The sequence below is a fragment of the Mustela nivalis genome (assembly GCF_964662115.1).
Source record: "Mustela nivalis genome assembly, contig: HAP1_SCAFFOLD_601, whole genome shotgun sequence".
Classification (NCBI taxonomy): domain Eukaryota; kingdom Metazoa; phylum Chordata; class Mammalia; order Carnivora; family Mustelidae; genus Mustela; species Mustela nivalis.
Window position 1 is genome coordinate 102565 of NW_028136061.1, and position 21765 is coordinate 124329.

The following is a 21765-nucleotide window of genomic DNA, read 5'->3' on the forward strand; positions in this document are numbered from 1 at the left end:
CATGCAATGGCGGACCCTGCCTGGAGAGGAGGAGACTGCTTAAACAGATCGTGGGCAAGTATCTCAGCCCAGGCCTGTGCTGGGGAAGCTGGTTCCCGGCTTTGGGCACAATCAGGAAGCCAGCGAAGTGACCCGAGAGTGCAGCCGGGGTTTAGGGCTGATGATCTTTTTGCAGCCAGGCAGCAGGTGGACACCCGCTCGGGGAGCCAGGCTAGGAGGCCGCTCAGCGCTGGCGCTGGCCACCCTCGCAAGCCCCCTGGGCTTTCCCGGTGCCCGAGCCCCGGGCCGGGCCTCAGGACGGAGGGGGAGGTGGGCGAGGGCGTGGGCGGTCCGGAGAAGGGGCTTTGCTAATTGCAGATACCGGGAGTGAGCTCAGGAGGTGGAGGAACTGGCGGAGGAGGGGCGCGCAGCTCCGCTGTGCTCTGCTGCAGCCCAGTCCGCACTGCAGGACACCCGCACTCCCGCGCTCCAGCCCAGCTCCTGAGGCCGCGCTGTCCCGCTCCCACGGCCCGCTGCCCCGCCCTGCCCCATGGCTTCTCAGGACGACCCTCTGCGAGCAGGTAAAGTGACACCGCGCTGCGCCCTCACCTGGAGCAGAAAGTGCGGGCCGCGAGCTCGCGGGGGTGTCGGGATCCAGCCTCCCGCAACCCCCGGGACAGCGGGACCACCCCAGACGACGCGCCGCACCCGGGTCCCCAAGGGGTCGGGCCGGGGATGGAGCCAGGCGAGGTGCCCCCCGCAGCGAGCGCAATAGCCCCCTTCGTTTGGCACCCCCACGCGCGTGTGCCGAGGACCCCCTTCCCTCATCCCGAGCTGTGGCCCCGCCACTTTTGTACTGGACTTGGGATCCCAGGTAGAAACTAGTCCCTCAGACCTCCCTGGCAGCAAGGACCACAGGGAGGGATTCTCAGTTTTTCCGCCCCCCCTCCCCCCTCCTCCCCTGGCTCTTCCTCTCTCCACATTCACAAGCCTTCTGGCCTCCCTTTCCTCTCCTCATTGTCACTTTTATTAAATGGTTTTGTTCTGCATGTCGACCCGCAGAGCGATTTCATGAATGAATATACATACAGGAAACTGAGTCGGAGCCCACCTGTGGAGGCCTTTCATTAGAATGGTCTCTGGTTCTAGCCTCAGTTCAGAATACTGCCTGTACCTGAGGACCAAGTCCAGATGTTTCTTTCATCTCTGACTTGAATTTGAAATCCTCCTCAGACTTCAGCTTCCGGGATTGCTCCTGTCCTTGCTCTCCCACTGTCTCGGTGGGGATCCGCCATGAGTGTTGAACACAGGAATGAATGAATGATATATACCCCCAGGTCGCTGGGGCTTTTTCTTGTTTTGCTGAGGTTGGAAAGGCTTGGGAGAGACCCCCTGTATGCAGATACAGAGCTGCATGCAATTGTTTAGATAAACGTGTTCCCTACTTAATTGCTTGGGCATTGAACATTTCGCCCTTAACCTGTGGCTTGAGCAGTTAGGAGGAGACAATCTGGAGGTGAATCAGAAGATGGCTGAATCCACATGGTGGTGGGCTGGGTTTGGGAGATTTTCCTGGAGATTCTAAAGAAAGATCTAAATTCTTTCAATGGGGAGTGGTAAACATTTTATCAATGGGAGATGGAAAATAAATTGGTTAACCTTTCCCTCCCCCTCAAAACCCATTATTTGAAAAAACAAAAAAGGATTTGAAGGGAGAAATCCTCCCACTCCCATGCCCACTCACCTCCATAGGCACCTCCTCTTCCAAGAACTAACAGACAAGGTGCCAAGAAGTGTTAGGTACCAGCAGTGGTCTCAGAGCTCATTCAAGGATCATGGTGAAAGGCATTCAAAGAGATTGTGGGGGCACAGGGATCTAATTAAGGGGGACAAGTTTAAGGTTTGCCTGGTCCCCTAAAAATTAATGGCACTAGAGAAGATGAGCTTTGGGAACTATAGCTTAATGGATACAATGTGTAAAAAGCTTCAGTGAGTCATGGTGGGAAGAGGCCATGAGGGCAGCAAAGACAGTCTTAGATGATGTTATTAATAGCACTACAGGCTCTAGATTTCCTGTGGTGGTGTTCTTGGCAAGACCAGCGTGGCCAAAGTGGATACTCACAACCTGGAACAGAGGGTCTTGGAGATCCCAGCAAGTGTGGTATGATGAGAGCCTAAAATGATAGGAGGTGTCCTTTGGAAGGACTGTCTTCTTGACTTTAAAAGGGAGAACCCAAATCTGTAGGTGAAATCTTCTTGGCTACAAAGAAGGCCGAGGCCTCCTAAGGTCAAGGTCTCCTCGTCACTTGCAAAGATGTCAAAGAACATATTCAGACATTTCAAAGATGTCCTCATGTCCATCCGTTCCCACTCTGGAATTCTATCAATAAGGTGAGAGTTCCTCTAGTTGGAAAAAAGATCTAAAAAGACTTCCATTTCTCATGTAATTTCTGTAACCTCCAGGACACACCCACCTACTCCTTCCAGGGCTGTAATGAAGCTACAGCTGGTGCCAATTTGTGGAACTCATTAAAGGCTATTTTCCCTTATATACCCCCGGACCAAGTTCCCATGCTCCCTCACCTGATTTCCTGCACTCACCTCCCACCTGGTGTGTTCACACCTGCACGTGCCTTTTACCAACCCCTTTGCCAAAAGGCAGCCAGAGTGACCTTTCAAAGACCTATCAGTTCCTGGCATTTGTCTCCATAGAAAACTGCACTGATCTTCTAACAAATTCTCAGTCCTCCAAAGGCATTCATAATCCTCCCATCCGTCTCTTCTTACCCTTCCAATTGACTGATGCCTGTTCTGCCCTGTCTTTCTGCCCTTCAACCATGCTGCCTCCCTCTTCCTGTGGAGACCCCTCATGGTGCCTGCCTCCAAGCACAGGTGATTCCCATTGATGGGAAGACCCTCTTCCTCTCCCCTGTCTCCCCACTCCAGTTACTCCCACTTATTCGTGAGCTCACAAGCCCCATGGTACACACTCTCCATGCAGCCTGCTCTCTCTTTTCTAGCACTGGCCTCCGTTTCTAGCTGTGGTTGTGTCACGGATGTCCCTCCCCAGCCAGCCTCCAAGCTCTCCTTCCCTTTAGCTCCAACACCTGACACAGTGTCTGGCACGTAGTAAGCCCTGGCTAGCTTCTAAAGCCTCACTGAGGGACTGAAAGCATTTTCAAAACGTCACCACGTAGGCTCCAAACTGTAGGCAGTAAAAGCTTTGCCTGGATTGACATTTTAGAGATGTATTCGTCAAATTGGATGTGTTCACTCACTTTACCTTGTAAAATTTAAAAAAAAAGAAAAAGGACCTCTGTATCGCTTCGCATCTAACGAAGGCACATGTATACTATTAGACCACGTTATGAGCTTAATGGAAGGAGACAAGATGTTTACGCTAAGAAAATGTATAAGACTGTTGAGGTCACGTGGGAGGAAATAGTCCGTTTGTTGGAGCATTGCTATCTTACTCTATCACAGCCACTCATAAAAATCTGACACGGGGTGAGTCAGAATTGTCTGTCAGAGATGAGTTAGATCTGGCTCATGTTCCTACAGACATGAAAGCCAGGAACGAAGAAGGAGGCTTTGAAAGCCTGGGTTGAGGAGGCGGTGTGGTTCACTGTGATGAGCTAAGTGCCCAGGGCCACCGGCAGACATGCGGGCCTGTTTCCTTCCTTTGTTCTGGGGTCCCTCTTGCACCATGTGGTGAGGCTGGTGGCTGGGAGCAGCTCAGGACAGGACCCGGTGGCATCTTACCTCTCTCACCCTCCTGTGGGCTCCAGTGGGCTCCAGTAGGTCCCAGAGGACAGCCTGCCTTCCTTGCAAAGCACAGTAGCACTGGGAGCAGAAACTGGGACCAAAGAGTAAGCACCCTGTTTGACAAGCTGGACCAGCCACCTCTTCTTCAGATGCAGGGGGAGCCCTGGCATGCTGACTCCTCCCTTCTCCCTTTCCCCTTTCCTCTCTTCCTCCCTCTTCCCTTCCCCTCTCTCCTTCCCTGGTGGTGCTCTTTCCCAATGCCCACTGCATCCCTTTTCCTTTCTACATGCCTGTCTTCTAGAGTTTCTTCTCTTTCCTCCCCATTACATCCCTTCATCTGAATCTCCTCTTTGGTCCCTTTGTCCCCGCTCTCTGCTCCTCCTCCCCTTCCCTGGCCCCTGTTCAGCTCCATCCCGACTGCAGGCAGAGCTGGACTAACATGCTCACTCACTAGCTCAGCCACCCTCCAGAGAAGTCACTCTTCGGTGGCCACCTTCCTGACCCCCTGGTCCCTTCTCCACATGTTCAGATATTGCTCTGAAGTCTGAGGAGGACAGAGCGGGGCTGCCACAGAATCAGGCCAGAGGAAAAACCAAAGCATGTGTCCACACTGTCCCCCAGCACTGCTGCTCTGAGAGCTTTCGGAGTCCTCAACAGGGTTATGATTTAGGGGCTTCTTCAGAACCGGGAGTGAAAACAACCATAGGTCAAAAGAAAAGCTATGGCCCCCACACAAAAATAACAATCACAAATGAAAACTATGTTAACTCTGAAGTCCCAAAGTCGAAGAATTGCCTTGAATCTGTCACTAGAAAGCACCCAAGGCCTCACTCTCTGGGTTCTGGGTGCCCTGGGAATGGCAGGAGGCTCTGACACATGCGTGAGTTAGGATGGGGGCTAGCCCGCCCGCTGGCGGGGGCGGGGGTTACCTCGTGCAGCGCTGTCCCAGGCCCGACCCCTGGCGGACGGGGTGCAGGGCGGCGGCCGGGGTGGTCCCGGTGCCCTGGGGTTCGCGGGAGGCTGGGCCCCGACAACCCCCGCCCCGCTCGTGGCCGGCATTTTCTGCTCCAAGTGAGGGCGCCGCACGGTGTCAATTTACCTGTGAGCAGAGGGTCCTCCGGAGAAGCCATGGGGTGGGGAGGGGCAGCAGGCGGTGGGAACCGGACAGCGTGGCCTCGGGGGCTAGGCTGGAGCGCGGGAGCGCACGGGCGGCGAGTACGGTGGGTCCTCCAGTCCCGACTGGGCCACAGCACAGCACCCTGGCGCTGCACGCCCCTTTTCCGCCAGCCCCTCCACCTCCTCCCAGACTCTCCACTGCGTCCTCCGCGAGCTCACTTCCCGCCTTGGCAGTTAGCAAAGCCCCTTCTCCGGGCCGCTCCTGCCCCGCCCCCGCCCCCCTCCCTCCAGAGTCCTCCGTGAGCTCACTTCCCGCTTTGGAAATTAGCAAAGCCCCTTCTCTGCGCCGCCCCCGCCCCCCTCCCTCCTGAGGCCCTGGCCAGGGCTGGGGTGCGGGGCGAAGCCCAGGCGGGCTGCGAGCCTTGCCAGCGCCAGCGCTGGGCAGCCTCCTAGCCTGGATTCCTGAGCGGGTGTCCGCCCGCGGCCTGGCTGCGAAAAGATCATCAGTCCTAAATGCCGGCTGCACTCTTGGGTCAGTTTGCTGGCTTCCAGATTGCTCCCAAAGCCAGGAACCAGCTTCCCCAGCACAGGCCTGGGCTGAGATGCCTGCCCGCGTTGTGTCTGAGCAGTCTCCTCTTCTCCAGGCAGGGATGGCACTTTGACCTGGATGTTTGGGTTTTTTGTTTGTTTTTTTGGTCATTGGTTATTACATGACCTTTAGGGTAGGTGCTCCACAAAGGGAGTGAAAACAGGACGCCTGATATATAGGCATACGGCCATTCTAGAAAAATAGCTTGGGGTTCTCTCGGAAACGCGGCATTGGTCCTTGCACTATGGTTTAATAGAAAAGGGATTATGCACCAAGTTACTTAAATGAGCATAGGTTGAAATCGTTTACTGAGAGTAAATATGTAAAATAGTTATATTTTAACTAAATCTATCATCAATCATAAATCTATTACACGAAGGTTACAGGCAATTTAAATGCAAGAGCACTCTCTTCAGGGTTTTAAATAATTCGTGTCTGTCTTGGCACATGAGAATGCAAAGATAGGAAATGGTTTGTAAAAGATCATATAATAGCTTTTACTAATTCTATTTATTTGACAGAGATCATAAGTAGGCAGAGAGGCAGGCAGAGAGAAAGATGGGGAAGCAGGCTCCCCGCCAAGCAGAGAGCCTGATGAAGGGCTGGATCCCAGGACCATGAGATCATGACCTGAGCCCAAGGCAGAGGCTTAACACGCGGAGCCACCCATGCGCCCCCAGAAGAAATACATTTCTGACTTAGAAACTTCAGATAGATTTTTTTTGTCCATGATGATAACTGAAGAAAATGTGTCATCCCTAAACCTAACCTTAACCCCTAACAACGCTGAAACCTAAGCTGACCTTAAAGCCCAAACTAGAACCCTGAATCCCAAACCTGAAATGGAACCCAAAGCCTGTACCTGAGCCCTGGATCCAAGCCCTGAACCACGAACCCAAACCCTAAACCAGACCTCCAAGTCATGAACCCTGAACCCAAATCTCAGCATGAAGCCAAACTCCAAATTTGACCTTGAACTTTATCCCATAAGCCCTGAGTCTTAAAGCCTAAATCATAAACTTAAAGCCCTAAACTATAACTCTGTTTCCTTGTCCTTCACTCTAAATCCTCACCCTAACACTAAACCCAAAGCCTGATCTAGAACTCTGACTAAAACCTGAACCTGAACCCCAATTCAAACCCTTCACCACACTTTGCTTATGCACTTGCCATTGATGGATATTTGCAGTTTCTACCTTTTGATTCTTGTGAACATTGTTTGGGTTAGGGGCTAGGGTTAGGGTCTTGGATTAGGGTAGGGTCCAGGCTTGAGACCAAGTTGAGGTCAGAGTGTGGGTCTGCATCAGGGCCATGTTCAGTGCCACTGTTTGGGTCAAGGACTGTTGTAATTCCACATTGTTTCCAATTCATTGTTCCTTAGCTATTTGGGGGGGAAGTTGGGGTGTATTGGGCTCCATGCAGCTTGAATTTCCAGAATGAAATGGCGTCAGCTGGACCCCAGGAGGGAGCAGGATCTTCCACTGAAGGGTGAGCTCCCACAGTCCTGCACTGCCTTCCACCGCCTGCAGAGGGCGCCAGACCCCAGCTCCCGCCCTGAGCCCAGGCTGCGCAGCCACAGCTGGGACCGGAGCCCCGCCTCTTCAGGACCCACTGTGGAGACTTCTGGAGAATGTGGGGCGCCTCCCACCCTGACAGGACAAGCTGAGGAGGGTGTGGCTCTGCAGCCACACTGACCGGACCCGTTGTGGAGGACGCACCCACACTGGCAGGAGTCCAACCTCCTAAGGACCAGACGCTGGAGGAGGTGAGGAGAAGCCGCGTGAGTGGACTGTCAAGGGGTTCGTGGTCTCAGGACCCCACAGAGGAAGGGCGCCCTGTGTAGACACTGGGGCTTCCGTCGTTTTGTGTTAGGAGACGTGGCCTCCTGCTGTGCTGTGCGTGGGGCTGTGGGGTCCCCCCTTTCTGGGCTCGGGTGCTCCTCGGTCCTCGTCTGTGTTTGTGTGCTCTGGGATTCGGTTCCTGGGGCTCCTCAGATGGTCTGCAGTCAGGGAGCGTCCGCCTGCTTCGGTGCTTGTGCTCCCCCCACCTCAGCCCTGCGGGGTCCTTCCCATGTCCACATCCACTCCAGGCTTGTGCCGAGTCCGGAAATTCAGGAGCCAGAGTGAAGACTCTGTAGACGGTTTTGGGGAGAGTAGGTATTTTCCCAGTGTGGGTTCTTCCCTGAGCACAGTGCCTCCCCATCTCCGTGTGTCCCCCCCCCCCCGTCTGTCGTCATTGTTGCAGGGCTGTCAGAGGACAGGTCTGTCACCTTCTTGGTTCAGGGGCCTCCCGGGTATCTTGCTGTCTTGGATGCAGGTGTAAATGAGATCGTTCTCCGTAGTCTCTTTCTGATGGTTCCTTCCGAGCACGTAGGAGTGCCACTAATTTGTGCATATTGATTTTGTTCCTTGCAAGTTCTTGAATTTATTAGTTCAATTTGCCTTAAACTCAATCTGCCAGTTATTTGACAGGCAGCATGGGTTTATTTGGGAAGAGCAGAGAATGGCAGTCTGGGCTGAGCAAGCTACGGTCCCATCACAGGCAAGTGTGAGAAACAAAGGAGAGGAACATTATTTCATGGAGGAGGAAGAAGTTGGGAAGGGTGCTTGAAGGAAAGTCCCCTGGAGAAAGGCAGGGTGATGGAGAATTCTCACCAGCTGAGCTGCAAAGCTCCTACAAAAAGTCAGGAGATGAACCTCCGGCTTCCCCTGTGGGGCCTGCAATGTGGGGTCTGTAATGGGCACTGAGCACCAGGCGCCCCCTTCCAGCCTCCCCTTCTGGCATCCCCAGTCCACTTTACTGGGGCTTCCCTTCCTGCTTTTGCACAGTTCTAACCAGCTTGTGGTGGAACGTTGTGGAAAACTGAAATTCCAAATCCACTGCTTCTACTGCACCTGAGATGCTGGGGCCCATGATTTAATCCTCCAACGAGTCTCTTGCTAACATGTGTCCTCTCCATGTTGGGTGACCTGGATCTGGGAGGGCTTGGCCCCCATCCCAAAGTCTGATGTTCTCTCTGCTTCCGTGTCGTCGTGCTAACATGGATGTTTGGAAGAGTCATTTCCTCTGCGGTGATTTCAAAGTGCAGTCAGCTTGTTATAGCAGCACAAATACGTGCTGTCTCCACACTCAGATTCCCCAGCCGTCATTTCTTTACCACGTTTGCCACTTCACACGGGATGCTTCAGTGTGTTTGATCCCACACCAGGACAATGTCCTGCAGAATCACCACATAACCTGAAATGAGGAGATCATTACAGAACCCATCCAAGGGTTAGTGTTAGGGACCAGGGACATGGCAGGACTGACCTGAAGACCCCATGGAGAGCTGTCTGGGTGGCTGAGTTGACAGTGTAGGTGAGGGTGAGTGTCTGGCTCTGGCTTTGTGTCCAGGAGTCAGCTCTGTGTGGGTGTGTCCTCAGCTGGGCATGCAGATTTCTGCTCCTCTGAATCCTTTCCGGAGTTCCAAATGGCACAGTTTCCTTCTGGGCGGCAGGCTGAGTCCTCTGGGATTGCCCAGGTGTCCCCAAATTGTAGGGCACCTACTGCAAGGCCTTTGGGGTCAGAATCCTGAGAACCAAACCAAAGGTTATGGTTAGGGCCCACCACATGGCAGGCCCGATCTGCCAGCACTCTGTCCATCTTTCTGGGGGAGGGGGCAGTCGAGGGATTTGTTCAGGGTGAGTGTCAAGCTCCAGGTTTTCATCCAGGGGCCTGCTGAATATGGGGGTGTCCAGAGGTAGGAATGCAGATTTCATTTCCTCTGAATCCTTTCTGGAGTTCCAAATGGCATGGTTCCTTTCAGGGTGGCAGGGTGAGTCCTATGGTGTTCCTCACTGTCCTCAATCTCTGAGGCTTTGGAGCCAGGCCGTCGGGGACAGACCTCTCAGGACAGAATCTAGGCTTAAGAGTTTGTGCCTATGGGCATAGCTGCACTGATCTGAAAGCACTGTGGCGAGGATCACAGGGGTCTGAGTTGAGAGCATGGTTCAGGATCAGTATCAAGGTCTGGGTTTGTGTCCAGGGGACCGCTGAATGTGGGGGTGGTCTCAGATGTCCAAGACAATTTCCCCTACTCTGAATCCTTTCCAGCATTCCAAATAGCTGGTGGCAAGCTGAAATCTCTGGGATTTCTCAGGTCTTGCCCTTGCCCTTGCAAGGGCAAGATACTTTTTACAGTAAAAGAATTCACCAGATGAGCTGAACAGCAGAAAAGACACAGCTCAGGAGTAAATCAGTGAACAGGAATATCATGCCAAAAACTTCTTTGAGAACACACTACAGAGCAAGGGAAGATAGGAGAGAAAGCTGAGATATAAAGGACAAACCCTCCAACTTTCCAACATCATTCCCTACTTGTTTATTTCCATTGCTGTCAGCTCCTTCCCAGTCAAAAATAAGTCACCTGAGCCAGCCTTTTTTCTTCCTGAGTTTGGGGCACTGCAAAGCCCACCAGAGGGGCCAAGGGCACCCCTGTACCTGCTGAGCTGAGCCCATTTGTACCCCAACAGTGAGAAGGTACCAGCCTGGCCCTCTGGTGCTCCATGATCTGTGGCAGTCCTTCCTTCTGGACCCTGCTTTGCTGCTCTTCCTTCTCTAACCCTGGTCTTAAACTAGGGATTGCTCCTGGAGGAGGAACTCAGGGAGATGAGGCTCAGGAGGGCTTCCCTGCCTGGAATCTCCGTGTGAGGAGTGCACAGCCAACAGATTTTGCCCAGGGACTTGCAAAATGCAGAGAGGCAGATTTCTTTTCTCTCTTTCTCTCTCTCTCTCTCTAGCCTCATACCAACCAGGAGTTCTTAGAACTTTCTTCAGTGACTTCTAGGTGTAGCTTGGCCACTATTTCCACAGAAAGGCCACTTGAGCATGATCAAACACACGTATAAGCAATTACATTTAAAAAAGAAAAAACAATAAGCCAATGCACACAGACCTTTGACAGCAGCACAGGACGCTCAAGGGACCAGAGTCCCTACCTTGGGCAATAGTGGTAGAGGCCGGGTTCTGCCACGCAGGTCCCTAGACCTTTGGCAGTTTCCACGATTGCAAATCCAGACATGCAGAATCCTGAGGGACAACCTACTAACTGCAAAAGAGCAAAAATTCATCAGGATTCAGAGAGTGGAAATCCATTTGTACTGGAAAAGAAAGAAGTAGGCTTGCTGTGAATCCAGCAGGGAGGACAGGCATAGATAAAGGCTGGTGTATGGGTCACGGAAACTATTGTTTCTCAAGGGTCATGCTGTCTCTGTAAAATGCTATGAGGACTGTCTCTTGGGGAACTCCTGCTTTCCTACCAGTGATGCCCCCAGATTCTGCTTTGCTAGTCCCATGGATTCCTGGGGATACCCAGTTGATAAGCTACGCTGTCCTCATGACAACACTTGCTAATGGACTGAATGTGTGTGTCTTGTCCCAATTCAGATGTTGAAGCCCTGACCCTCAAGGAGTGCCATCAGGAGGTATGGGCTTTGAGAGGTGATGAGGTCATGAGATTGGAACTCTTGTGAATGAGATAAAAGCACTTCTGAGAAAAGACCTGAGAGATTGTTCTGCCAGCTGTCATCCATGCAAGGCTACAACAGAAATATGGGCATCTATAGATAATGAAGCAGTGTCTTGCTAGATATCAGATCTCCCAGGATCTTGCTTTTAGACTTCTCAGTCTCTAGAACTGCAAGGAATAGTACATGTTTTGCTGTTTCAGCCACCCAGTCTGTCATCATTTGTTGCAGCAACTTGAACTGAATAAGGCAGAGCCCAAGTCCTGGTTAATCCCTGCTTCTACTCATTTCCCCTCAGAAAGAGCTTCTAATCCAGAACTGACCTCTGCTTTCCATACACGTGCTTCAGACTCCTTCTGTGAGAGCCCAGACTTTGTAAAAGACTCCTCCCTCATGGCAACCAGCATTCTGTGACTCCTGAGGAATGTCCTCCCTGACTGTATTGAGTTAATCAATCTGATTTTGATTCTGGAGTCCCAGGATCAAGGACTGCATCAGGCTCCCAGCTTCATGGGGAGTCCGCTTCTCCCTCTGACCTTCTCCCCTCTCATGCTCTCTCTCTCTCTCAAATAAATAAATAAAAATCTTTTAAAAATCTGATTTTAACAGACCATAAGCTTGTTCTTGCTGGTCTTTGGAAGATTAGGCATTAGCCCTTCGGAGAAAGTTCTGAATGGCTGCTTCATGAAGGGGTGAACTGTGTCCCCAAAGTCTCTTTTTGCTGCCTTCTAATCACAGATGCTGAGACAAATCCTCCCAGGTGCTGGTTTTTCAAAGCACTTAATGCTTTGGCTTTGAAGTTCCTCACTTGACAGTTCTGCTTTAATCAGTTTGTGACAAAACAGCCAATTGGTGGTGGATGCAAAGTGCACTGATAAAGTTAATATCAGGGAACAATTTTTTGAGTGTCAAGCATGTGCATGTGTGTGCACACACATATCCATGTGCTAAGCATTATGGTAAATGTCTGACAAGAACTAAAACATCAGAAAGTCAGGATACCCCATTAGCTGATATTTTTATTATTCCTACATCCTAAACTATGAAAAACAGGGTCAGAGAATAAGAAGTGGCAAAAAGAATCAAGATTTGAGGCAGTTCGATTTCACAGCCAGCCTTGATCAATAGGCATGTACACCTGTGTCTAGTTTCAGCTCTGTGTAACCTTGCCATAACCTTGGATAAGCCATTCATCTCTCAAGTTCAGGTTCTTGGTCCAAAGATGGAAGGGGCACAGGTTGAGTACCTCCAGTGGGACTTCCTGGCAGGCTTGTTCATCCAAGCATTCCTGTTTCAGTTTGAGTAATTGAATCCAGTCTTTGTTTTACCAAAGGCCAAGCTTGTCCAGTGTGTCCATGCCGCCAGCCAACAGCATTTGTCCATGCCATGTAATAACTGAGCAACATTCATAGGAATGGGGGGAGGAAAAGATGTCCACAGGTGTTGACAGATGTTCTGCATGGAGGGACAGGAGCTGGGGCCATCACCTGCTGTTTCTAGTGGCCTTCTCTGTCGAGTTAAAATAAATGGCAATTATTTGCAACGACAGGGATGAAAGTAGAGGGTATGATGCCAAGCAAAATAAGTCAGTCAGAGAAAGACAATTATCATATGATCTCACTCGTATGTGGAGTTTAAGAAACAAAACAGAATCATAGGGGAGTAAAGGAAAAAAATAAAACAAGATGAAGTCAAAGAGGGAGACAAACCAGAAGAGACTTAAAAAAAAAGATTTTTATTTACTTATTTGACAAACAGAGATCACAAGTAGGCAGAGAGGCAGGAAGAGAGAGAGAGGAGGATGCAGACTCCCCAGGGAGCAGAGAGCCTGATGTGGGGCTCGATCCCAGGACCCTGAGATCATAACCTGAGTTGAAGGCAGAGGCTTTAACCCACTGAGCCAGCCAGGTACCCCTCAGAAGAGACTCTTAATCACAGTAAACAAACTGAGAGTTCTTGGAGGGGAGGGGGATGGGTGGATGGGGTAACTGGGTGATGGACATTAAGGAAGGCATGTGATACAGTGAGCACTGGGTGTTATAAAAGACTGATGAATCACTAACCTGTATGTCTGAAACTAGTATTATATGTTAATTAATTGTATTTAGATTAAAATTTTCTTTAAAAATAATTTTAAAATAAAATAAATAACAACCAAATAATGATCAGAGTTATCCAGCAGGGAGTATCAGATCTAGATGTCAGTTAAATTTAAGGGGCTTGCTGAAGTTTAGGAGAGTCATGCTAGGTCATTTTCCTGTGTGGGGAAGTCTTCAGGGGCAGTTCCAAAGACAAAGAATATTAATATTTCTCCTTCCCCCATTCCTCCTAGAGCCAAAGATGTTTCCTCCACTCACCCACTGGCCCTGTATGTAGGTGTTGCTTTCTCTCTACCAATCAAAAAATCAGTGAGTAACTAGAACTTCACCTTTTTCAATATCCCCCTACCCCCAACCTTTTGTCTTTAATGGCCATGGGCAACAGGGACAAAGACATTTTTTTAAAACTTACAGAGATCTATTATGCTCTACTACCTTGGCCCGCATGGGCCACTGCAAAGGGATTCTGTGAACCGTGTACTCAGATGAATGGTCATTATCTTCAAAAAGGCAGGGGCAGTGATAGACACAGGAATCAAAAAAGCAAGAGTTAATGGACCATCAGAATAATGGAGTGCCAACACTTTTTTGTCCTTGGCTTGAATCCTCAAGGTCCAGTGTCTCAACAGAATTTTCATTTTGGTCTCATCTGACTCACTTGTCCACCCCTGGTCCAGTTGGCAGTTATACTGAGAACTGGAAATTTTCCTTAGAAGAGAGAAAGAGTATTTGCCAGGTAAACCAAGGAAATGTCCATTATAGGAAGTTAGGCCTTTTGTCGTGGTACTCCATTAGCACCCTCCTGACTGTTAAAGAAAAAAAAAATTGTGACACCCATTAAAGACAGTAAGGAAGATTTTATTCAAGGGATGCTACTACGATGGGATTTTATTTTATAGTATGGGAGAGAAATCTGGCTCAGCTCAGACAAATGGAGATTTACAGCTAAAGAGCATGGTGGGGGTCACTGAATGTAAAATTAAGATGGAACATCAAGGGGCGCCTGGGTGGCTCAGTGGGTTAAGCCGCTGCCTTCGGCTCAGGTCATGATCTCAGGGTCCTGGGATCGAGTCCCGCATCGGGCTCTCTGCACAGCAGGGAGCCTGCTTCCTCCTCTCTCTCTCTCTCTCTGCCTGCCTCTCAGTGTACTTGTAATTTCTCTCTGTCAAATAAATAAATAAATAATCAAAAAAAAAGATTTAAAAAAAAAGATGGAACATCAAGGGTAAGGATGAAGGGATTCTGGCTAAACCATCTGGACAGTAATATTGTTGAAGCAAGGCTAGGGTCATAAACTATTGAGATCAGGGGATAAGGAATTTTTTAAAAGACTTATTAATACATTTTAGAGAGAGGGAGCAGGGGTAGGGGTAGAGGGAGAGGGAAAGAGAATTTTAATCAGACTCTTCACTGAGCATAGAGCCTGAGGTGAGGCTTAATCTCAGGACTGTGAGATCATGACCAGAGCAGAAAACAAGAGTCAAACGTTCAACCAGCTGCACCAACCAGGTGCCCTGGGAATAAGGGATTTGATCAGATATTAAGCGTTATAGATACTGAAGCACCTGGGTGGCTTAGTTGGTTAAATCTCTGGCTTTGGCTTAGGTCATGATCTGATCCCAGGATCAAGCCTGGCATTGGGCTTGCTGCTCAGTGGGGAGTTTGGTTTTCTCTCTCCCTCTGCTATTCCCCCTGCTCAGGCTCTCTCTCTGTCAAAATAAATAAATCTTTTTAAAAAAAAAAGAGTGGTAAGATGTCAGGGGTGAGAGATAAGGAATTTGATCAGATATCAAGAGTAGGATAGGAGATTGCTGAAAAATTGACTAAGCAGATTTCTTGCTAAAACTGGGCTAAGGGGGTGGAGCCTGAGGTCAAGGCTGGACAGAAGGAGGACTCAGAGGAACTTGACTCCAGTCTGGTCAAGGAGAAAATCTTCATCATCCATGACCATTGTATTTTCTGCAGTCACACATTTTACTAATTCTTTTATCAGACATTCAGTGAACGAGAAACATGAACACAGCAGCAATAATATAACAAATGTAAGCGCTCTAGCAGAGACAAAGGCAGTATAGGAATCCACCTCATCAGATTTAGAATATGCATGACTCCATGACTGAATTACTACCACTGCTTGACTGTTGAGATTAAGATGTAGTACAGAGGATCAGAGGGAAGGAAGGGAAATCTGAATGAGAGTCATCAGAAAGGGAGACAAACCATGAGGCACCTTTAACTATAGGAAACAAACTGAGAGTTGCTGAGGGGGGGGAGGGAAGTGGGAGACATGGAGTAACTGGGTGATAGGCATTAAGGAGGACACGTGATGTGATGAGCACCAAGGGTTATCCACAACTGATGAGTTACTAAATTCTCTGAAACCAATGATGTACTATCTAATGGCTAATTGAATTTAAATATCTAAAAAAGACACTTAAAAAAAAGATGTAGCATAACTCACAATATCCTTTGAGTGGAAGAATGTGCGGACTTTCCACACCTCTGCTGTCCAAGTCCCATGGCTAGTAGCCACATGTGGCTAATGACCACTTAAAAGGTGGCCAGTTCAAATGGAGAAATGCTGTAAAAGCAGAATAAACACTGGCTTTCAAAGACATATTGTAACCAAAGGTCAGAGAGTATTGCCACCCTCACATCACAAACATCGCATGACTTCTACAGCTAATGAGAGTGGGACCCAAGATGGGAGAGGTCAACCTGAAAGTCCATGATGTCAGAAAGAACATGGGGAAGAAAGAGTCACAATCCTGGAGTGGATGGGCTGAGGACTGTCAGAATGCCTTTTTTTTTTTTTTTTTTTTTTTTTGGTGATTCTGTCTGTATACGGACAAGGAGAATTCACTGGAGATGACATCTGTATGCCTCACATTTTCAAGGGAAAATTATGAAAACGCATATACACCCACAGCCATAGTTTAATTATGTTTGAAATGTATTCAGAACTACTCCAGTCAGTAAATTGCATATTTTCACATTTAGCTTCTCAATTTTCTCTTCGGCACCTCCCATTCTTGAAATCCCAACACAAATCCCATCTCTTGCCTAAGGACCATAAACTACCTCACTATCAAAGGCTACAGTTCATTCATTCATTTGATTCATTCAAAGCAACCTAATCTTGAGTGATGTCTTAGGCGCTCTTCTAGGGACTGGTGACACGGTGAACAAAATAGGTAAAGATCTCACTTTCATGGAGCCTATCTGGTATTTAGGGGAAAATCTTTCCTTATCAACATGAAAAGACTTATTATGGATGTTGCTTAGAATTTCAGTTTTTTTTTTCTTGACAGTATCTCAGGTGATCATCTTTGAGGTGGTTCTCCTGAAAAATACCTTTGGGGGGTACTGACTCGACTTTCTGAGTCAGACACTTTCCTAAAGACAGGGGTCACAGGAAAAGTGACAACTGTCACTCTTGCAGTAAGAACAGGGATCACAATACTTGAAACAGAGATATGCTGCTCAGCTGTCAGAAAGTCCACAAGGCTCCAAATGTGTGTGGCCAACTAATGGAACCTGTAACTCAGAGGTTGTCTTCCTGAGAGCAATGGGAAATCCCTCTAGTTAAGGACTCTCCTTGACGGAAGCTTGACAATGGCCTTGATTTACTTACTATGATGTTTAGGTAATTATACACATTAACAAAAGTGCACAAGGCACTTACATTTCCATGATACCATCAAAGATATTGTTGTTTTATTAAAATGTTACATCTAGAGCTGTAACGTATAGAGTAGTTAAGTCAATCAGTATGTGGTACAGGTGAGACTATTGTAACAGCCATACTTCCATAAAAAAGAAAAATTTTTTGTGGTTTCTGATCTAGGAATCAGCCAGTGAATAATTCTATATCAGTGTCCAGTTACCGGGCTAAACATGTAATCTATTTATATTTCTGAGGGTAAGCTGAATTGTGATCCCTGAGCCAGCTGTGTTCTAGTAACTACTCATTTACCCAACATAACAGATATAAGAAGGTAAAAGGCTTCTAAGGAGACTGGTTACTTATATTTTGAACCACATTTTGGCAGGTATAACTTGCAACTTGTGCTTAGTGGTAAGATTTCTGATATTTACTTTCTCCTTCCTTTGGCAAGTCAAGTTAGTTAAAAAGTAATTAGAGTTGAGTCCATTGTTTTTCTTAAATGTTTACAGAGATATAGAACTCTCAAGTTTCTTTACTAGACAGGATTATATCACATTAGTGATAAAGATCAGAATGATTTACATTGCTAAATTGAGAACTTCCTGTCAGTTTGGAGAAAGCTCATTTTTATAACCAACATATTGGCTGGGCTATATCTTATATTCAAATACATATATTTTTCTAAATTGATTTATATGCTACTAAAACCAAAAACTTTTAGTTATACTAGATTTCATATCATGCCATCAATGCCAGAAAGCCATCTGGCGATGACTTGTCTTAAATAGAGTTAAGATGGGTGTTATTACAATGCAAGATGGAAACAAAGATAGTATAACAATTGGTGTTACATAACTTTTCCGTTTTGATCAAGTTACTAATCTACAAAAGGCTTTTATCAGTGACAGACTTGGGAATTTAACAAAACTTTTAAACTAGCATGTGTGACTCATTCCTAGAAAACAACACAATCATTAACACTTTATTTAGATTAAATCATGACTATTTCTCCATTTGAATAAAAAGGTAGCAACCCCAATAAGTTTATTGAACATGAAAAGTTGAAATGCTATAATGCTCCTAAGGAATTAAATGATCCAGTCATGAATTACAAAAAAAGGATATAAATCACCAATGTGTTTGTATAATTGTAATGTACAACTGCCCATTATCGTTCAATAGTGTAGGCTTGTACAAGAACTCTATAAAAGAAATCCACTTCTAAACTGTGGAAAATATGTTCACTTTCCCCCTATATACAACTATTAAGCCATTCATTTAACTTTTTTTTTTAAGATTTTTTTTTATTTATCTGACAGAGATCACAAGCAGGCAGAGAGGCAAGCAGAGAGAGAGGAGGAAGCAGGCTCCCTGCAGAGCAGAGAGCCCGATGCGGGGCTGGATCCCAGGACCCTGGGATCATGACCCGAGCCGAAGGCAGAGGCTTAACACACTGAGCCACCCAGGTGCCCCTCATTTAGCTTTTAAAATATCCACTTAATACAGGCTTTTTACACATTTGAACAGGCAGCAGGGCTCTATTCTTATTGCTTACATATGAAGGATAGACTTCTAGCGTAAGAGGTAAAGCCCATAAAGGAGCCCAATAATAACAACAAAATACAGTTTAGTGAGCCCTTACAATGTGCCAGCTACCTTTCTGAGAATACTTCAATTAATAAAACATATAAAATACCTGACCACAAAGAGCTTACATTCTTTTGAAATATAATAGTGAAATAAACCAATAATAGAGAGGCACCTCGGTGGCTCAGTCCATTGAGAGACTGCCTTTGGCTTAGGTCATGATCTCAGGGTCCTGGGATGTAACTCCCCAGCAGGCTTTCTAGGCAGTGGGGTGTTTTCTTCTTCCTCTGCGCACCCTCCCAATTCTCTCTCTCTCTCTGTCTCAAATAAGAAAATAAACCAGTAATAGAATAATGATTGATGGTTGATGGCGATAAGTGTTACAAAGAAATACAAGAAAGGTAAAAGCCATTAAAGAATGCTGGGATGAAAGTTAATTTTATTTTGTGTTGGGTGGTTATATCTCATTTATGAGATGTTATTTGCACAAAGACCCAGGAAGTGAAGGAGAGTGTTATACAAATATTAAAGGAAAAGATTGCTCTAGGCAGAGCAAGTAAGTATATAGACTTTGTGTGAACAGCTTGTCTGTTACTTTTGAGGAAAAGCAAGGAGGCCAATGAGGAGTTCATAGTGGTGGAGAGAGGAAGAACGTATTGATGTATGACCTTCGAGTACATTGAAACGCCTTCAGTTTTTATTTAATATGAAAGGGGAAGATACCAAAAGACTTTCAACAGCATAATAAAATCATCTGACTTGATTTTTAGGTTAAATTGCTGTATCAAAAAAAATTTGCAGGGAGAAAGGAGTGCAGTCTGTGTGGAAGTGGGGTTATCAATCAAGTCAATAATTCAGGAATATATGATGGTGTTTTTAGCATGCTGGGTGGTAATAGAAGTGGTGAGGTATGGTTTTCATTTTGTATATATTTTGATGGTGAATATTCTGGTGAACAGGATGGGGTATGTGCAGGACAGACAATATCAACATTTATTTTACCTGCACAAACAGAAGGGTGGAGTCTTCATTCCCTGATATGGAGAGAACTCTGAGTTCAAATGTTCTTTCTCATTAAATGGCATAGTGATGATGGTGATGATGAGGATTTAGTCAGACAGTGAAAGAGAGCAGTAAGCATAGTGTTAAGCGGTAAGACATTATAATACATTTGAACATCAAAAAACGTTGTGTTGGATCATCTGTTTATGTGAGTAAATAAATAAATAAAGCTTCCTGGGGTTCTGATAGAGGTAAAGAAGACTACTATATGATCCAAAGGGGCACGTGCACCAAATGTTTATAGCAGCAATATCCACAATAGCCAAACTATGGAAAGAACCTAGGTGTCCAGCAACAAATGAATGGTATATATATATACCATATATATATATATGATGGAATACTATGCAGCCATCAAAAGAAATGAAATCTTGCCATTTGCATTGCCATGGATGGAACTAGAGGGTATTATGCTTAGCAAAATAAGTCAACCAGAGAAAGACACTATCATATGATCTCCCTGATATGAGGAAATGGAGGTGCAATGTGGGTGCTTGGGGGACAGGAAAAGAGTAAATGAAACAAGATGGGATCGGGAGGGAGACAAACCATAAGAGACTCTTCATCTCAAAAAACAAACTGAGAGTTGCCAGGGGGGTGGGGAGGGTAGGGAGAGGGTGGTGGGGTTATGAACATTGGGGAGGGTATGTGCTGTGGTGAGGGCTGTGAAGTGTGTAAACCTGGCGATTCACAGACCTGTACCCCTGGAGCAAATAATACATTATATGTTAATTAAAAAGAAGAAGAAGAAGAAGAAGACTACTATAAATCAAATGCTATGGTGTTCAGCAAAGAGTGTGTAATCAGGCATATTTTATTAAAGTAACCATGTAAAATGATGGTCGAAAATTGGAATAACAGAAAACATAAAAATCAGACATTTTAAAAAGAGATATGAGAGAGTGTAGAGAATATAGTCAATGATATTATAATAGTGTTATATGGTGACAGATGGTGGCTATATTTGTAGTGATCATAGAATAATGTATGGAGATATTGAAAACCTGAAACCAATGTAACACTGAATATCAACTATACTCAAATAAAAAAATAGTAAAATAAAACATTTTAATTTAAAAAGATAAAAAGAGGGACAAGAATTTGAAAAGTGAATTTCAAAAAGAGTAAAGATGAGGCTAAGACATACTCTGAACCTTGAGGAAAACACCATTTTGAAAATTCTTCCCATTTTGAGAAAACTCAAATGAATCAATACCATAAAAGAACCCATTTTAACTGAGAGATGTAATGAATGCTCAAGAAATAATTTTATGACAGGATAATTCTTCCCTATGAAACAGCATACAGAAACCAGGGGAAACACCTGGAAGCAAAATAAACTATACTGAAAATAAGAATTAGGAAAAAGATAAATGATGAAAGATAAGAAAATTAGACCTGCGACAGAGATCTAGTGAAGAGAATTTTTAGCTTGTGGTTTAATGTTTTTGAGGATAATCTAGAGTTCATAATTGCCTAGAGGCAGGCTGGTTGTAGGCAGTTTAGGCAGACCCCTAAGACAGGCCAACTTTGGGCAGGTGGTGTTGGAGGAGGCCATTGGGCTGGACAAAGACAAATCCAACCATTTGACTAAAGTGTCTGTGAAGATGTTGAAGTCAGATGCAACAGAGAAAGACCTGTCAAACCTAATCTCAGAAATGGAGATGATGAAGATGATTGGATACACAAGGACACCATCAACCTGCTGGGTCCTGCACACAGGACGGTCCTTCGTACACTCTCATGCAATATGCCTCCAAAGACAACACACAGGAGTACCTGCAGGCCCAGAGGCCTCCTGACCTGGAGTACTGTTACAATATCAGCCACAATGCAGCAGAGCAACTCTCCTCCAAGGACCTGGTATCCTGTGCCTATCAGGTAGCCTGAGGCATGGAGTACCTTGCCTCCAAGAAGTGCATACACCAAGACCTGGCCACCAGGGAAGTGCTGGTGACAAAGGACAACATGATGAAGATCTCAGACTTCAGCCTTGCCAGAGATATCACCACATCAGTTACTATAAAAAGACAACCAACAGTGGACTGCCTGTGAAGTGGATGGTCCCTAAGGCCATGTTTGACCAGATCTACATCCACAAGAGTGACTTCTGGTCTTTTGGGGTGATCCTATGCAAAATTTTCACTCTGGAAGCCTCCGATATCCTGGAGTGCCAGTGGAGGTGGTTTTCAAGCTGCTGAAGGAGTCATTTGATGGATAAGCCAATAAGTGCACTAGAGAGTTATACACAATAATGAGGGGTGGCTGGCATGTGGTGCCTTCAAGCTGCTGGTAGAAGACCTGGATCATACTGTGGCCTTGACCTCCAACCAGGAGTACCCGGACCTGTCCTTGGCCCTGGAACAATACTGTCTATGCTTTCCCAACACCCAAAGC

At 46.6% G+C, this 21765-nt stretch overlaps 1 long non-coding RNA gene across 1 annotated transcript; it reads right to left on the reverse strand.

The window, feature by feature from the left end:
* Nucleotides 1-8386: 8386 nt before the first annotated feature.
* Nucleotides 8387-17244, reverse strand: LOC309857297. The gene is made up of 3 exons (XR_014307617.1): nt 15514-17244; nt 10426-12462; nt 8387-9019 (listed from the first exon to the last, which is right to left on the reverse strand). It is a non-coding gene; the product is annotated as an uncharacterized lncRNA (long non-coding RNA).
* Between the last annotated feature and the right edge of the window lie 4521 nt (nt 17245-21765).